At 36.9% G+C, this 18,872-nt stretch overlaps 1 protein-coding gene and 1 long non-coding RNA gene across 7 annotated transcripts in view; one reads left to right on the forward strand and one right to left on the reverse strand.

Moving 5' to 3' along the window:
* Positions 1–18,872, reverse strand: part of Nme7 (NME/NM23 family member 7) — a 165,751-nt gene that overhangs the window by 40,179 nt on the left and 106,700 nt on the right. The gene's annotated exons all lie outside the window — the stretch shown is intronic.
* On the forward strand, positions 460–2,011 carry LOC144367102 (uncharacterized). The gene is made up of 2 exons (XR_013426340.1): positions 460–1,120; positions 1,671–2,011. It is a non-coding gene; the product is annotated as an uncharacterized LOC144367102 (long non-coding RNA).

Below are 18,872 nucleotides of genomic sequence, written 5' to 3' on the forward strand. Positions count from 1 at the left end.
CCATAGCTCTGAAAGTGACTTGCTTTGCGACCTTGATTGAGGATAATATTACTGCTTATATCATAGATATAAAATGCCATGTGGCAAACATGTGAGATGAGAGCAATCCATCAGAGTAGCACTGGACTTACCAGTACATGTTCTGAATTATTTTTCCAGTTGGGATATTAAGACACATCTAAATTGCCTGAAGAACCACTGAATCTTCTGGTGAATATTCATAGTGCAGAAAGGACCAATTCACTCTGAACACAAGAGATCACATTATAGTAGGTGATCTTTCATCTTATTTGTTGGATTTTCCTATTATTATAGCCTAGTCCTAAAATATATACCCCTCTATAATGTATTAACTCACATTCTTATGTATGCTATTGAGACAAGATCCTCATTTATAAAGGAAAGAATAAAGTCTATTCATGATAGTTGTAATATTAAGCATATTTCCTTGGCATCCTATCTATCTATCCACCTCATTTATTTGTATACAGAATACACAGAATTATTCTATTAATGAGAGTATTAAATACATCAGAATATCACATTACTTGGATAATTTAGATTAAAGTTGTTGCCTTCAGGAAGTAAGTAGTTGTTTTTCTTGCCTAAATCTTTAATGCAGAAAGACATTTTTCTTCTGGTCATTAATTATAATAACTATTTTTTTGATATTTATTTTTTAGTTGTAGATGAATACAATACCTTTATTTTATTTATTTATTTTTATGTGGTCCTGAGGATTGAACCCAGGGCCTTGCACATGCTAGGCAAGTGCTCTACCATTGAGCCACAACCCCGGCCCCTATAATAGCTATTTTAAAAAGAAAAAAAAATTTTCAGGCATTACATTCTAAAGGTAAATTTATGCTCCTCCCACATTCATTCTCTCTTCCTAACAGACAGAATTGTAAACTGTGAGTATGATCTTGAAATATCAAATTCACACTGTTAAAAAAAAATTCCATTTCCTCATTGTCTTCTAGATTATCTGATCTTTGCTTCTCCCTGACAAAGCAGTGTTCAGAATGCATTATAAAAATTCTACTTTCGTTATACTACTGGAATGAAACAATCTTTTAAAAAATAAATGATAAGTTTGAACTCCAACTAGTCTCTACAGGTGAGTATTCTGGAAAACCACAGGAAAAGTAATTTCAAAACTGTCACTTGATAATAATTGGAACAAATCTGGCAAACCACAGTTTTGTTCTTCTGTTAGCACCTCAAGCACAAAATGTCCTACATCAAACCAATTACCTTCCCTACCATTCCTCCCTCCCAATTACCCACCAGTTCCATTTCTCTTCTTTGATTCCTAATGGCGTGACTATCATTCAAATGTTCAGGCTAGATAACACAGGACTATTTCCAATGGCTTCATTCAACACCTACACCTAATTGGGAGTACTGGGTCATCACCTAATTTAGCTCATTTGTTAATCTGTACCTCCATGTATTCACTAGGTATTTATTGATACTTAAATATATGAGATACTGGTCCTAGAGATAAGGAAATGAAAACTAATAAGATGGTGATTTTATTCAAAGAGATCACACTCTTACAAGAAGTCAGGTAAACCAATAGCCAGTGTGTATGAGGATTGTTTAACAACAAACTGTAAAAATACAACAGTAAAGATGGGATTTGTATTGTTTTCCTGTTTTCCCAGGACAATTACTCCCACCACGGCAGAACATGAAGGGACACAATACTAACCACTTCGCCCTGCAAGCTGGTGCCACCAGCCGCAACACACTCCCCCAAAGCCCTTGCAGTGCAACCAGAGCTGTCCTAGAGATAGATGCCAAGTGTGCAGGAGCAGCAGGGTTTCACAGGGTCCTCTTGGTCTGCCAACATCTCTCCCCTCTTCCCAGCTACTGCTTCAGTTCAACAAGATGAGAGAGGAGTAAAACTGATACAGCTTCTCCCTGACTCAAACACTGCTGATGGCTCCCCTTTCCAACATCTAAACAGGCAAAGCATGATAAATAAGGAACTTCTCAATCCTGCCTTTTACTTGTATTTCCTCAGGCATTTCTGTGCGATTTATGCTTTAAAATTAGAAGTGAAAAAAAGCCTATGAACATAAAAGAAAAATGACTTGCACTGAGACCTTTAAATTCTTTTGACACCTGAAATCCTTGTTAAACTCTAGGAGGTGGAGAGGCTTAGCGATACATTTCACCATACTGTGTTCATGTGATTCCTTCCTGCATGTTTCCCCCTCTTCTCTGGTCAGTAAAACTCTAAGCACTCAGAAATGACCTCCAGCCCCAGCTGCAGTTAACAGCTCTGTGCTACAATGGGCCTTTCAAGTACTGTGGCTTTTGTGGTAACTGCAACTGTGTTGTCGGTTTGTGTGAGAGCACAGATAATATCTGTCTTATTCTCTGCTGTATCTGGAATACTGAGAACATGGCCCAGTATATGACAGGTACTCAATTAACATTGGATAAGCATGTAAAAACCTGGGAATCTCTTCCAAGAGGTGATCAATCCACTGGAAACAGGGATGTGCTGTATTTATCTTAGCATCTCTTACAGCATCAGGGCATCTCACACAAGGAGGTTTTTAATATATGATGCCTGCATTGGACTAAATCTTCTCTAGGCATTCCATTTTCTAAAGAAATCAGAAACTATGCATCATGATTTATGAAATATACATATTTCTAAACTATACAAAAGGTTAAAATGTACCAAATACACTGACAAACTGAATTGCAAGAAGGGTAAAGATGAACTCTAGGCAGCACAGGACCATGACCAGAATTTACATGGGGGAATCTCAATAAAATCAGAAGATTTCTCCTGCATGAGGAAAGAACTGTGACCACTTCTCTAACTGTTGCTTTTAGACCGTACTTCACCCGGTAGGGTGGAAACCTGAGACTCATGCAAATAACAAAACAGTGCAACAGGCTCTAGACACCATGTTGCAGCTCTGTCTGGGCACAGGCTTCCTAGTAACCTACATTATTTTTTACTTATTTAAAAAATTTTGATGCTATATCCTATATAATAAATTAATTCATTTTTAATGCCCAAAGGTACATTTTGTAACAAGTACATGTTGGAAAATACATAAGAAAATAACCTATAGGACATGAGTTCTATAAGTATTTTACTATTTTTGTTTTTCTTTGTTTGAATGTGTGTATTTTATCTTATGGCAGAAATAAACATCTGATCATACCTGTTTATTTTTAAATTTAAGGCCAAAACCAGATAGTCATGACCTAAGTTATAAAGCTTTAGAATTTGATTGTTCAGTCACTTGGATGCAAGTTCCCAGAAACCATCCAGGTCTTGCCTGGGCACATTTCACTTCAGTGAGAGGTCTGTCCTTTCAACTGAATGTTCATACTATACTCGGTCTCCACAAGAAGCACACCTGGAGCCGGGCAGAGTGTTGAATCCAGCAACTTGGGAGGCTGAGGTAGGAGGATTGCAAGTTCAAAGCCAGCCTCAGCAACTTAGTGAAGCCCTAAGCAACTTTGCCAGATACTGTCTCAAAAGAACAAATTAAAAGGGCTAGGGATATGGTTCAATGATTAAGCATCCTGAGTTCAATCCTTAATACCAAAATAAGAGAGAGAAAGAAGCACACGTGGCTTGGCTAGCAGGTGCCTCTCTGTGCTTGTATGGAGACACACAATAACCATACTGCAGCTACTTTCCAGGGCATTTAACCTTGAACTCACTGCCATTTAACACTAATCAAAACCTTGATTTAGAGAAAAATTATGTATAGAAGATTTCTTAAAAGAAATAAAACAAACACATCATTTCTTTTAGAATTCTACTCCTATACTGCAAAAACCATGGGGTAGGATCATTTTGACTTTTTCTACAATTGCCAACACACTGGGGTGACACTATTGGCTTCTTACAAGGAGCAGTCTAAGAAACTAGTCATTATGCAGGACAGTACATGCTGAATCACTTTAGTGTGTTCTTAAGAGATCCATGAAGGAATTTTCTCTCAGGTATAAGGAAAAATGGGGCTTTTTGTAAGCTACTCATTTGTTTACCTTGTGGACACCATCAGTCTTATCATCTGACTGCATGGAAGTCTAAAAACTGAATCATGTTATGCTCTCTTCTCCCACCATAATGTGGCATGCATTTTATCATTTGGATTCTCATTTACTCTTTGTCCTGATTTCCACATTCATTTTAATTTATGTATCCTCTTGTATGGAGTGGACTCATGATACAATCATTCATGTTAACAGTTATTTAACAATTGGAGTAATAGGTAACTACCAATACTTCTGTTGCAGGTACATACAGTGAATGTTTAAAAATCATGAAACTTCCATTTTATGTATTCAGTATTTCAATTTTTGAAATAGTTACTTTTATAAAGCTAACTAAACCACTGTAAGACCATTTTCACTATGTTTTTAATAAGCTATGTCACAGCGAGTCCTATTTTAAAGACAGTGTGTGGTACACAGGCTCAGTGGTACACAGGCTCAGTGGAACATGGGCTTACGTAATTTAGTTATTAAAACATAATCATCTGTATACTGGATTCTACTTTTAGAACACAATAAAGAGATTTGAATACAACAAATAGATTGTCAAATTTTTATTTCTATATATATATATAATACATACATACATATATATATATATGTATGTATGTATTTTTTAGTTGTTGATTTTATTTATATGTGGTGCTGAGAATCGAACCTAGTGTGTCATGCATGCTAGGCAAGCGTGCTACGATTGAGCCACAACCTCAGCCCAAGACTATCAAAATTTATTAGCCCAAGTACTTCTGAGACTAATAGAGAAAGTTAACCAGTTTCCTTTTCCTGTATTCTTTTTGGTTGGCTTGCCTCAAGAGTGTAGTATGTATACCAAATGAGATTTTTCGCATGAAAGCAAAAAATTTGAAAGATAAATTCTTGTTTTGGCTAACAGCCATTCATTCTCAAATAAATTCAAGTGTGAGCTCTTTATGTACTGCCTGTACAACTCAAAGTCTCACATGTAACAAGACACAAAGAGGATGCAGCACACTCCAAGGCACACTAAGCTGCTGCTGCTGCTCTCCAGCGCTCTCTGCACAGGAAGCAGCACATTCAGATGTTAATGCACTTAGGAACCAGCACAAGCCTTGCTACCCAGAGAAAACTCCAAAGGGGCCATGAAATAATTTAAGTCGAAGTGTATTAAACTATAGGAAGATTTTTATAAGGTATATTGGTATATATAAGGTATATCATAGTCTCACAGTTTCCCCTTATCTGTATGTAAGAAATAGGTTCCAAGACCCAAGTGGATGCCTGAAATGATGGATAGTACCAAGCCCTATGTAGACTACATTTTTACATAGCAACCTATGGCACAGTAAGAGATTGGTAACAATAAAAAAAAATGATTATAACAGTCCACTACAATAAAATTTACCTAAAGCATATTACTTATTTATGGAATTTTTCATTTGATGTTTTTGGACCACTGCTGACCATGAGTAATGAAACTATTCAAAGTGAAACTGCAGTGAGGGAGGAAGAACTACTTATGCCTAAGTCTTGACTCTGCAATGTGACCCTCGTGGACACGGGGATTTAGTGGGAAAGCTGCTGCTCCTCAGAGCTAGATGTCCTGAACAAAAGCCAAAGTTAAAAGAAGACTGGAGAACTCAGAAATGTCTTCTGAAGGTGTTTGCTTTTAAGTCTGAATCTAATGAAGTCAGAAATAGAAGTTATTAAAACATAATTTCATCCAGCCTGGCATCTATTAAAAGGATAAGATGAAATCCATTCCTACTGATTAGATGAAAAGTATTAAGAAAAAAGGATATCCAAAACCTTCAATAATTCATACAGACTGAATTAAACTTCACTTTTTAGTGCTGTTTGCATATTACAGAAAAATGAAGCATTTAACAAAATTTAAATCTTTTATCAGTTTTTCAACAAATAGTATCACTATCAGAAATTTGCTAAAAGGCTACCAGAGACTTGTCACTCAAAAGGTGGCCTATGGACCAACTTCCTCACATCACCTGGGAGTTTGTCATGAATGCAGAGTTTCAGGGCCCTTAGTCCAAGGGAATCACAACCTTCAGTTCAACAAGATCCCAAGGTGTCTCTGATGCATGTACAGTTTGAGAAACACTGTGTCTGAACATTTTTCTGATATTGGAGAAACAAAAAAGCTAGAACTCAGGTATAGTTTCTTGACCAGAAAGTGTAGAACACATATAAAAGATAACTATAGAAGGAGCATATGCCAACTTCCAGATGAAAGGCAGAGATATTAAGGGCACAGGAATTTGAAGGAAGCCAAAGGCTGATACAAGTTTGGGGCAGCTGGTGGACTCTTAAAGGAAAGACAGCACATGGAAAATAATAAAAAAGGGATGACGGTATACTCAACCCTCTCCTGCATACGTTTATACTCCACAGTTTCATAAATTTTACATACCTAGAGCTCTGGGTGGGGTCTCAGGGCTGAGAGAAACTATTTATGAACCACTTAGTTATGGTTACTTAAAAACAGCAATGATGATCAGATACCGAAGTTTCCAAAGACCATGGAGTGAGGAACCTCAAGAGATCACACTGGTTTATTCTGAGAGGTGTAACCTTCTGCAAACCAGGGCAGGCTTTTCCCCAATATATATTTCACTTTTTACATTAAATGTGTTAAAGTTAGGTTTTATTTTAGTTGTGGGAAGACTCTTTTTAAAGTACTTCTGAAAGGAATTTGTTTTGGAAACTACAGTCTTCCTTCATAATATGAATAGTCAATTCCTAAATTGCATGTACTGTAAGTTGAAGTTTTCATTATATTTGAAGTAATGGTTGTTTCGTCACTAAACAAAAAATAACACATAAGGTGAAAAGGTGGCACAGGTCTGCATGGTCACATTTAAGGGCCCAAAGTCCCTCCCCCTCTCCTGGCAAGTGGCAGGAGTGTCCCACAAAAATGTAAACAAGATGTCTTCCGAGCAATATGCTGGGAACAGCCTGGCTCCATCTGGTCATGCCAACAGCAACTGATCCTGACTCAAGCCTGGCACTGGTGTCCAGATAGGCTCCTTCTTGTTCACAAGTGGTAATTTCCAAAGGTCTCAAGAAGTTTTAAAAATATCTTCCTTCCATCTCTATACTATTATAGGCCATCTCCATGATTTTTGCCATCAGGGTGGGGAGACTGAGCCTAGAGCCTCTGACATGCTAGGCTGCTGTTGCAGCCTTCCTGTGACACTTAACCTCTCCTGCTGCCAGAGAAGAGTGTTCACTCCTAGCATAGCTCCAGCTTCTGGCCGTGGGCCGTAGAGCACTCACTGCCAGCCTGCAGCCAGCTTCCTTGTCCCTGGCTCCCTTTTGTCTCCTCTCCTTACTCTCCACAGAGCTAGCTACCTGACTTATTTGTTAGGAAGCGTGTGCAGACTTGCTGCAAGCTGAGCGAGTGATCCGAACAGGTCCCTGCATGCTTTCACGATTCAGCTTCCTCCCAGGTAACTCGGGGTAACAGTGAGATCAGTAGATAAAAGTACCTATAGCTCGCCACACTATTATTAGGGCCAAATGAAGTGCTGTACATTTAATTGTTTTATGAATCAAGAAAGCACTTTGGAAAAATATTTTATTTATCAAAATAAAACTATTAATTTTTAGAAAATGTTCAGGTTTATGTAATAGCTAGAATTCATACTAATATTTAAGTATATAATAATTCTAGATGACTCAATTTTCTGAGATCTAATTAGATTCACCATAACTAAAAAATTATATATTACTTAAAAATGAAAAAAAAATATCTTCTTGAATGTCAACATTTTTTAAAAGAAAGATAAAGGTGATAAAATGCCTAAAGTCCAATGAATATCTGGCACAAGGACAGACATAGAGATCAATGGAACAGAATTGACAGTCCAATAACCACCTATATATCCACAATGTTACCAAGCCAATTCAATGGGGAAGAGAAAAAAAATTTCAACAAATGGTGTTAGGACATTGTTTAGCATATGGAGAGCCATATACTTAAGAACAAAGTTTAGTCTTTCCCTCATGCCATATACAACAATTAATTCAAATGCATCAAAGACCTAAAAGTAAAAACAAAAACTACAAAACTCTTAGAAAACAACGTATCAGTAAAATGTTCATGAACTTAGATTTGGCAAAGGATTCCTATGGATGTGACATTTCTATAGAATATAACATTAAAACACAAAACGGCAACAACAAATAGATAAATCAGACTTCTTCAACACTGAAAATGTGTGCACTTCAAAGGATACCAACAAGAAAGTGAAAAGACAATTCTCAGAATGGGAAAAGTATTTGAAAATTATGTAACTGATAAGGGACTTGTACTTGGAATATTTAAAGAGCTCTTATAAGTCAGTAGTAAAAAAGACAAATGACCCAATTAAAAAGCTGGGCAAAGGAATTGAATAGATATTTTTCCAAGGAAGATACACAAATGCATACAAATGGACAGTAAGCACAAGATGTCTGACATCATCACTCAACAAGGAAATGCAAATCAAAACCACAGTATTTCTTCAGATCTATTTGGGATGGCTAAAAGCAAAAAGACAGATAATGACAAATACTTAATAGGCTACAGAGAAACTAGGATCCTCAAACACTGCTAATGGCAAAATGGTATAACCACTTTGGAAAACAACAGTCTGGCATCTCTTCAAACAGCTACACAGAGTTACCATATGACCCAGGAATATCACTTCTAAGAATTCACCCAAGAGAACTGAAAATACTTGTTCCACAAAAACTTGTACATAATATTCACAGGAGCATCATTCACGGTAATAAAAAAGGCAAAAACAATTCTAATGTCCATCATTTGAGAAAACAAAATGTGGAATATCTATAAAATGGAATATTATTCAGCCATTAAAGAAATTTAATACCATATATATGCTAAAATGTGGATAAACCTTGAAATATTATGCTGTATGAAAGAAATCAGTTACAAAATATCACCTATTCTGATTCCATTTATATGAAATTTCCAAAAGAGTGGAATCTACAGAGAAAGAAAGTAAATTAGTGGTTGCCAAGGGCTGAAGATAGGGTGGCATTAAGAAGATGATAACTAAAGGTATAGGGTTTGAGGTGATGAGAATACTCTAAAATTGTCTGTGATTACTATATAATAATGAGTGGATATGTTTTTAATAAATGGTTGAATTGTACTGGCATGTGAACTATATCTCAATAAAACCGTTAAAAAATCACACATTTGGGCTGGGGATGTGGCTCAAGCGGTAGAGTGCTCGCCTGGCATGCGTGCGGCCTGGGTTCGATTCTCAGCACCACATACAAACAAAGATTTTGTGTCCGCCGAAAACTGAAAAATAAATATTAAAAAATTTCTCTCTCTCTCTCTCAAAAAAAAATCACACATTTATATCTTGCAAAGTTCACACACAGATTTTCTTACTTTCCTTTTTCAAAAACCTCTCTGAAAGAATTAATTCACAAGATACTTTCATAGGTAATTATAAAGCTGACTCTGAAATACATCGAACATGACAAAAATAATACTTACAAGCACTTAAAGCTACATGTGTCTATTCTTTATTTCTCACAGATAATGCTACTGCACCCTTGAAACTTGGCCAGGGTCATACTTTAAGCATCTTAACCTTTATTATATCAGTGATGATAATAATATTAGCTAATATTTATTAAATATTCACCAGAGAGTTTACATAATCTTATTTGTTCTTTATGACAACATCTCACAGAATACATTACTACAATTTCACAGACAAAAAAATTAAGTTTTGGCCAGGAGGAAAACCACTGATATGGTAGAGGTGGGGCTTGGTCTCAGCTGGGTGAAGAACCCACTAGGGTCTTGAACACCTTTCTACATTTCACAGTTCTTATCATCTGTAAGAAATAACTCATGGACCATATTTCCCAGTTTTGCCATCCGGAGCCTTACTGACCCTGTGGAGCATGCCTCTCCCAAGGCCAGCCAGTTCCTAGAGAAGTACAGGATTCACCTGTGAAGCTGTCATTCAATCCAGAACCCACCCACCTCTACCTTCTCTATCAAGACTCACACCCCCATCAATATACTTTGTCTTAATCACCCCAGGGTCAGGTACTTGGAAACACGGTACAGGTCCTACAACCCAGAGCACATAGAAAAGTTTCAAACTAGCCAGTCCTCAGCCTGCTTGCCCTGCCTTACTGGGTCCTTCCCACAGAGACCATAAGCTCTTTTCCACATTTTCTCCCCATTCCTCTGCTTTCTGCTCTAGCTTCCCCTCATGGCCCTGCACAGCATGGTATGTCCTCCCTTCTTAAGAATGCTCTTAGTCAAGACTTATGCCACTACAACAAAATTCCTGACCCAGGCTACTTGTGGAGTGAGAGATCTTATTTTCTCTCATGGATATGGAATTTCAAGTCCAAAGCTGGCAGCATCACTGGCTTGGGCCTCTGGTAAGGATAGCACATGATGGAAGGAGAGCATGGCAGAGCAGCAGAGCAAAGTGCTCACACCATGAGCCAAGATGCAGAGACAGTCAGAGACCTGGGTCCCACCATTCCATGTGAGAGCATACCCTAGATGATCTAGGAAACTTCCAAAGGTCTCACCTCTTAAAGGTGCATACACCTCCCACTACCACGCCCCTGGTGACTTCTGGGAACACTATCCATATTTAAACCATAGCAAAAACCATAATTATCTTTTCAATGGCAATCGTCTCCTGATCTATTGGACTCACGATACCTAAATGATAATTCAATCTTCACTTTCAAACAGTGACCCCATTATATTGTACTGCTACATAATATGAAAGGGTAATGTCATGTAGAACTTTGTCTGCTTTGCTAAGGAGTTTTAACTACTAAGTAGATCTTGGAACTAGGGATATAACTTATTAGATTTACATTTCAGAATGATTACTCAGGCAGTAGTGTGGTTGCCAGATCAGAGGAGGTACTTCTGAAGGAAGGTAAGGAGACTAATTACATGGTTATGACATACAAATGTAACTTATTAAGATATAGATACTGGAGATGGTCAGAAAGGAATATTTATGAGGGTCTGAGAAGGTAACGTGCAGGACGTGCCTGGCTATAATGGAGGATGGGGAAAGGCAAGAGTTCAGACAGACTTCTCTAGGTTCCTGGCTTAGCTGATGTTGGATGATGTTTTGGAGGTAAGAAGGAGGTTGCAAGGAAAGAGGAGATCTGCCTGAATTTAAGAGGTCTATAGTGTTGTTCTGTAGAGATGCCAGGAGTCAGTGACAACAAGGGTCTTGTGGTAAGGAGATATTTCCAAATTGGAAACCCAGATTTAAGAGTTATTAGCATTTTGGTTGCTATTACAGCTATAGAAATGGATATAACCAAAGAACAACATATAGAAAAAAATAAAACAGTTGAAAATAGAATTTTAGGGAATACCACAGTTTAAAAAGTGGGTGAAGGAAAAGTATTTTGAAAGGAAAACGGAGGTTGTAAATTTGGAGAGAATAACATCATCATCAACAGAATGGCTAAGAATTACCCAGTACTTGCTGATTTCATACCATATGTAAGAGTTCTCATTTCATTTCATTTATTGCAAATACTAACTGTAAGGCTTAAGAGAGGTTAAATAAAGCCTATAAAATTTGTTTTTCCCTTTGCAACCAGTCTTAAATTTCTAAAAGGACTCAATAGCAACCTCTCCTCCTAAACTTTCAATTAATCTTATATACTGCGGCATAACTCTATGTTGGTCATATAACAGTACTGCTTTTTCAGTAACCTTCACTGGTTTTTCATGTTTGCCTAGAATTCATTCTGATCCTAAAAGCTGTCTAACCTTATTATCTACTGTTATATTCCACCTGATGCTTTACACTAAGTTACTCCATCTTGCCACCCTATGCCTATGTTATATTATCCCTCACTTTGAAAATGCAGATCCCCATTTTAGTTATAGAAATTCTATCCATTCTTCAAGGTTCACCTCCTTCGGAGGTCACATTCTCCTTGAAGCCTTTGCACTTACTCCAAGGAAACGTAAATGTTCCTTTCTTTGAAAATTACGCTTACTCCACTTTAAGGAGTATGCATCTCACTCTTTGGTTTATTTTACCATCATCTGTGAACTTCTCTTTTCTTTCTTACAGATTTCCAGCAATATCTAGCAATGCCTTGACTACTGTTAGATCTCAATTTTTATTCGATTTTGAATTCTATGTTTATTGAAGCTCATAAATTTGACATGAGAGTTCCTTGAACAAGTTTGCCACCTTTATAGATGATGAAAATTTCTTTTCCTTCTTAAAGTTTGCAAAACAAGCATGGCCAGGATCTCACAAAGCAGTTGCCATCTAATTTTCTGAACAACTATAAAATTACTCTATATGACCAAAGTAGGAAAACTATGAAAATAAATTTATTATTTACTATCACACTAATAGTTAATTTAGCATAATGGTGTGCATGTTATTGTTTTTTAGAGTAACTAGACAAATAACAATACAGTTCACTTAAAAAACAATAATTATTATAAGCATATTTTCAGTTCTTTCATTCAGTTATTAATTCCCAACTTCCTATCATCAGAATCAGTGTCAATAGTTTCCCCTAGCCTCTTGTGATTTTAGCTTCAATACCACCAACACATACACGCATGGAGACAGCAAGGTTCCAAAGGGAACACTGAGTGATTCAAACACTGAATGATTCCTAGTTTACTTAACTTCTCACCTGAAAGCAACATGCAGGAATAAGGTTCCCCAAAATTCATTCAGTCTTCCCATACCAGCTACCAAAGAGCTATGCGGTACCTCACAGCTTGCATCTCCAAGGCATTCTGAACAAAGCAAGGAAGATTAACAGCTAGTGAACAGTGACTCTACAAGCTGCTTTAATCCTCTCACCAGGCTTACTTTTTCCCCATTTTATTGGGGAGGAAACAGATGAAGAGTCTCCAGCAGCCTGGTTCTAGAGCCACACTGGGAGGCACATGTCAACACTGGTACTCATTGCTTATCTGCTCCTGCTCTAGGTCTGCTTCATTTCTCCAAAGAGAAGCCAGAGAGACTGTTCAACCTTTTGGATAACGTTGGTCCTCTGCTGAACTACACATGGTCTCCATCTTACTCAGAGTAAGAGCCAAAGTCCTTTCAGTAGCATAGGATGCACTACCTGATCTTCCTTCCTTCCTTCCTCGGGCTGCTCTGCTCACATCCACTCCAGCAACTCCGGCTTCTTAGTCACCTGGTGCATTCCAGCTGTGGCACCTGCTGCTCTCTCTACCTGGACTGCTCTGAACAACTCATCCTCACCTTCAAGTCTGTGTCAGTATGACCTTTCAGTGCAGCCTTCCGGGTCCATTCTATTTAAAATTGAAATCCCTCCTCTTCCTGCAAAACTTGATTTGCCTCTCCAGCTTCGTTTTCCCCACAGCACATACCATCATTAGACACACTGCTTATTTTACATTTTTATTCTGTTCATGGTCTATTTCCCTCTAATAAAATGTTACTCCCATGAGGGCAAGGTTTATTGTTTGTTCTGTTCACCACTGTATCTAGAATAGTTCTTAGGATGTAACTGGTTCCCACAAAATACTGAAGCAAATGTTAGAAGAATGACTTAGAAAAATGGGCTACAATTCTTAGGAGGGGTTTCTCAGAGGCTTGGAACAGAGATGGTACGGGAGATTAATGCTAGGAGAGGACTAAAAAGGAAAAAGCTGCCCTGGGCTACTATGACATTGTCTAACTACAGGGATCCTTACTTGAGCTCCAGTTGGCTTTCTCCAGGACAAGGATTCGTACTTTGTCTTGTCCCAAGGATCTCTTTTGGCAGTCTGATGAAGCCCTTGAACCTTACTCAGGGCAATGTTTTTAAATGCTTAAAATACATAGATTTGCAAAGGAAATTAAATCAAGAATTGTTTAATAAGGTCTAGTAGCTGATCTAATGACTCCTATAATTTAAAAATAGCCATGAGTGAGATAACACTGTGATGCAATATGAAAATACATGCAATTTCCACTGGTTGCAAAGTAAAGGTATAGCTACTATAGTGGTTTGCTGCTTATATTCATGGGAATTCTGATCTTTGGTTGATTTTAGTAAAACAAATACAGGATCCTCTTTTCACCCAAGTTCACAGACTCTCTAAGTCCTATTCTCCAAACCTTAATAGTCTATAGACACCAGCATAAGAATATCTGCTCTGGGATAAGTTTCAGGATTTCCTTTAAAGGGAAGCAAATCAAAATTGACTGGACTTCCATTTTCTCAGAAGCAGAAGGGAGAAGAAAAAAAATATTTTTCTAAATTCCTTTAACTTTAGACAATACTTTTCATTTTATAGTTAGAGACTAGGCCTAAAAACTCAAGTATTTATGAGTTTTAGTGTACCAGGATGAGTAAGTCTCTAATATTGATGAGAAAATCCAAGGCAGGAAAGCAGAGAAATCCCTGCATCAGTGGAACACCCTCTGCAGGGGGAGGGAGGATATGGACACAAAGATGCTGAAGCAAAGAAGTTAAAATGTTGAAGTATAGATTTATGTAGCTCTGCTTATCTTTCTCTTTTCCCTAAAAAGTAAAAGCTATGTTTAAACGTTCTTTATGATTTCTTCAAGGTCTCTGCAGGCAGCTTAGCAAAAATTATAGTTAGGAATTTCCTCTTATCCTGGTTGTCATCTTTACTATTTGGCAAGAAATTGGAAAATATCTCATACCAGAGGACCTTTGTGGAGATTTACAATGCATGTCAGCATTAAAATGCTCTAGATTCTTGCAGTAAAGAGTCATACTGCACATGCCCGAGCATTTCTCAGACTTATCTGATCCTATTTTTTTCCCCTTTTAATTCACATATATATCACAGCAATTGTAAGACTTTATTACAATTAAGGACTACACAATTCTTTCCTTTTGGAAATAAATTCCTCTGGCTCAGGAAAAATGGATTGTTCATCTTTTCATTGATAGTACCTAAGAATACTAGGCATTCTGAAGGTCAGTAAATGGTTGGTTGGTTAGTGGTTGGTGAGCTAGTGGGTGGGCTGGCTGGCTAAATGAATGAATAAATCAGAGACATGAAAACAACTGTTTTGGACCTGGTCTACTGTGCATATTACCTCTGCAACATGTAAGAGACTTTTAGAAACCTTGAGATATGTTTCTAAGAGTAAAAAGCAGTAAGAAAGGATAAAAATGGAAACTTTGTCAGTGAAAGTTTACATACGTTGTTATACTTAAACAACAAAGGTGAAATCTGATTGAAGAAAAGGAAGATCAATTCTTTCCTAACCATTTCTGTGATTCTGAAAATAGAGATACTATGGTATTTAATGATTAAACTAACATTTCATTTGCATGTTTTACAGTATTAAGTGTGACACCTTAGCAAAATATCACATTTCCTAGCTGCCAATTATATTATTTAAATGGAAGACTTGATGATCAAAACTCAGAGTAATCCAAGATAGTTTCTAAATGTAACCTGTATATGCCTGGATCACACTTACAGGAGAGAGTAAAGTAACAGAAAGACACTCAAGACTTACTGGTTTGAAAAATATAGTAGGTGAATTTCAATTGAGTAAGGTTTTCAAAAACATGTTTTAATAGACCATCTGTTATCGGATTCTAATCAACTAATGCCACCCACTTCTGAATCTCCAAAGTAGAACTAACAAGAAGTAACACCTGCTGGTTACAGCAGAGTGGAATATGGCATTTTTAAAAAATAAGTTAAAAAACCTACAAAATTAACATTGAAGGAGCTGAGTAAAATCTTATTATTGCCAAGTCACTATTTTAAGAAAAAAACAGGGCTAGGGATGTGGCTCAAGCGGTAGTGCGCTCGCCTGGCATGCATGCGGCCCGGGTTCGATCCTCAGTACCACATACAAACGAAAATGTTGTATCGGCAGAAAAAACTAAAAAATAAATAAATATTAAAAAAATTCTCTGTCTCTCTCTCTCTCTCTCTCTCTCTCTCTCTTGAAAGAAAGAAAGAAAGAAAGAAAGAAAGAAAGAAAGAAAGAAAGAAAGAAAGAAAGAAAGAAAGAAAGTCAGATGTGGTGGTGAACATCTGTAATCCCAGTGACTCAGAGCAGGCTGAAGCTGAAGGATTGGTTAGAGGCCAGCAAATTAGTGAGGCCCTGTCTCAAAATTTAAAAGGAGCTGGGGCTGGGGATGTGGCTTAGTACTTAAGTGCTCCTGGTACCAAAAGAGGAGGTGTGGGCGGGGAGAGGAGGAAGAAGAAGGAGAAGAGAAAGAAGAAAAACAAAACAAAATAGACATACTAAAGAACTCTTCAAAGACCAAGGAATTCTAAATTTACTAAAAGCTGATAGGTAGTTAAGTTAGAGTCTAAACTTAAGATGGAATGCATATTTCCATTTCTCTTTCCTACTTTCGAGAGTAAAAGCTATTTATATGTACCTAAATTTTAAATCCATAGCCAGGAAAAACTTTTAAATAACGATTAAAGTTAAACAGGCTTTGGTGTTTTAATCTGTTGCTGTATCTGTTTGAAAATATAGTAGTCATGTCTATCAGGAATTTCTTCATCTATGGTAGATATACTACCTAGTTACACATGACCTCATCCAAATTATCAACTTCTGCCAGCCCTGTTTATGAAATACATGTTGAAAGCTCCACTATCACCATCTAAGCCCAGGGTCCCATCATCTCTAGTCAGAATTACTTTACTCTCTTCCAATCAATTTTCCACACAGTCATAGTGCTCTTCTAAAATACAAATTTTATCATATCAATCCCCCATTTAAACTTTTCCATGGCATTTCCACTGCACTTGAAGAAAATACAAACTAGTTAATGTGGCTTTCATCCTTTGGTTTTAATGATCTCTTCAACTGCATGAAAGGCTACTCTCCTCTGCACCTTCAGCTAGAGCCAAAATTCGTTTTGAATTCCTAGAATGTACTAGGTTTTTCTAAGATTTAGGACTTCCATACCTGGGTGTTCTCTATCTCAGGATTCAGAATAATTGAGAATCTTTCAGGAATCCCTTCATCTCAATTAAGCTAGAACCTCTGTTATAAGCTCTGACACAATTATCCTACTTCTTTAAAGCACTCAACATGTTGTTATAATATAGACATATTTGTAATCATTTGTTTAATGATCATATTCTCACTAGATTAAAAATTCCACATGGCTAAGCCAAAGTCTATTACAATCACTTTTGAGGATCCCATACCCACAATGTATTTAATAATTTTAGTTTAATGAAATAGAATAAATCCCAATCCAACAAAACAGAGGCAAAAGGCACAAATCCCTTATAATGAAACTTATTTCTAGCTTACCCCAAGTCTATGCCATTGGGAGTCTTTGGAAGTTTTAATCACAAATGAGTCTTTTTAATATTCTCCATTATCCTAGAAGCCATGCCTGGACATATAAAGCATTGTTGGTGTTGTTTTAATTATTGTTGGTTGCTTAAGACTGAAGTCTTCATTCTAGAAATGCATGGGTCAACCTGAACAGTATCTGAATGCTTGCTTCCTGAGTGGGGTGACAACAAACAACAAGTGACAACACAATTCAGTATTAGAAGCTCTGGGGCCCCTGGGAACTAGAATATTTGGTATTCATCTAAAGAAGACTGTATTCTAAGCTTGTTTAGATACTTCTGTGGTAATTTCAGATGCTCTAGGAAATATTCTTAGTATCTAAATACATGTGTCTTCCATTAGAAAACAGTACACTCTAAAAGCAAAACAGGAACTGCATGTTGCTATAAAATGACATACATATGTAATAAATAAAATTACACACACACACACACACACACACACACACACACACACATAATTTTAAAAAAGAAAGAAGGGAAGGGGAAGAAGTTCTGGGATCAAAATTCCCACTACAATATTTAATGGCTAACCAAAAAAAGAGAAAACGGTTTTATTAAATTTAGTTGCGTACACCATATATTACAGAAAAATATGTGAAATGGCAGTAAACTGACATGTGAATCTGCATTACATTTTCTGCCTTCTCAGGAAAATGCTTCCCAGTAATAAAGTTTCAATTTTCATAGAAAAATATTAATGTTGTATTCAGTAGCTTTATGTTAACTGATTTTCTATTAATCAACTTTTAGGTCACATTGTTTCATCTTTCTAGGCTCACAAAAGAGTTATTATTTTTGATAAGTTTTGAAGAAGTTATTTAACACCAAATTAAAAGAAATCCAAGAAAAATAACAACCCTAAAACATAAGTATTTTCCAGTCTATATTTTGTTGTTTTGTTTTTCAAATTAGTTGTATTAAATCCCTTAGAACCACCTACTTTTCGGGAGAAATTTTTTTCTTTAGACAGACATTTTATTAAGCAGGCATTGCTACTTATTTTTCCTTATAAAAGTCATTTAAACTCATTTTTTAAAATGTAAAGACTATAGCCAATTCTCATTATTTGTAGACTCATTTTGCATATTTACCTTCTAACTAAAATTTATTCATAACCCAAAGTCAAAACTAAAAGCACATTTATTGTGATTGGAAGATGTGTGCAGAGCAGCAAAAATTTGAGTCACCAGAGGGCAAGTTCCTAGTAGAGGCTGAACAAGGTAACACTCTGCCTTTGTTGTTTGAGTTCTCACTTGTTAACACTTTTTGCACACTAGTTAGCATCACATTTCACCCCTTCCTTCTCCCTCTCTCTCTCTTCATTTTTGTTGGTGATTCACTATTGCAATGGCCCCAAGCACAGAGCTAAAGTGCTGTCTAAAGTCCCAGGTTCGAGGATGCTGCCATGTGCCTCATGGAGGAAATATGAACAATCTGAGCACCATTGAAGTCCAAGTCGCAGTGGTGCTGGTCACGAGTTCAGTGTTACGGA

Source organism: Ictidomys tridecemlineatus, chromosome 10, assembly GCF_052094955.1.
Source record: "Ictidomys tridecemlineatus isolate mIctTri1 chromosome 10, mIctTri1.hap1, whole genome shotgun sequence".
NCBI classification, from domain to species: Eukaryota; Metazoa; Chordata; class Mammalia; order Rodentia; family Sciuridae; genus Ictidomys; species Ictidomys tridecemlineatus.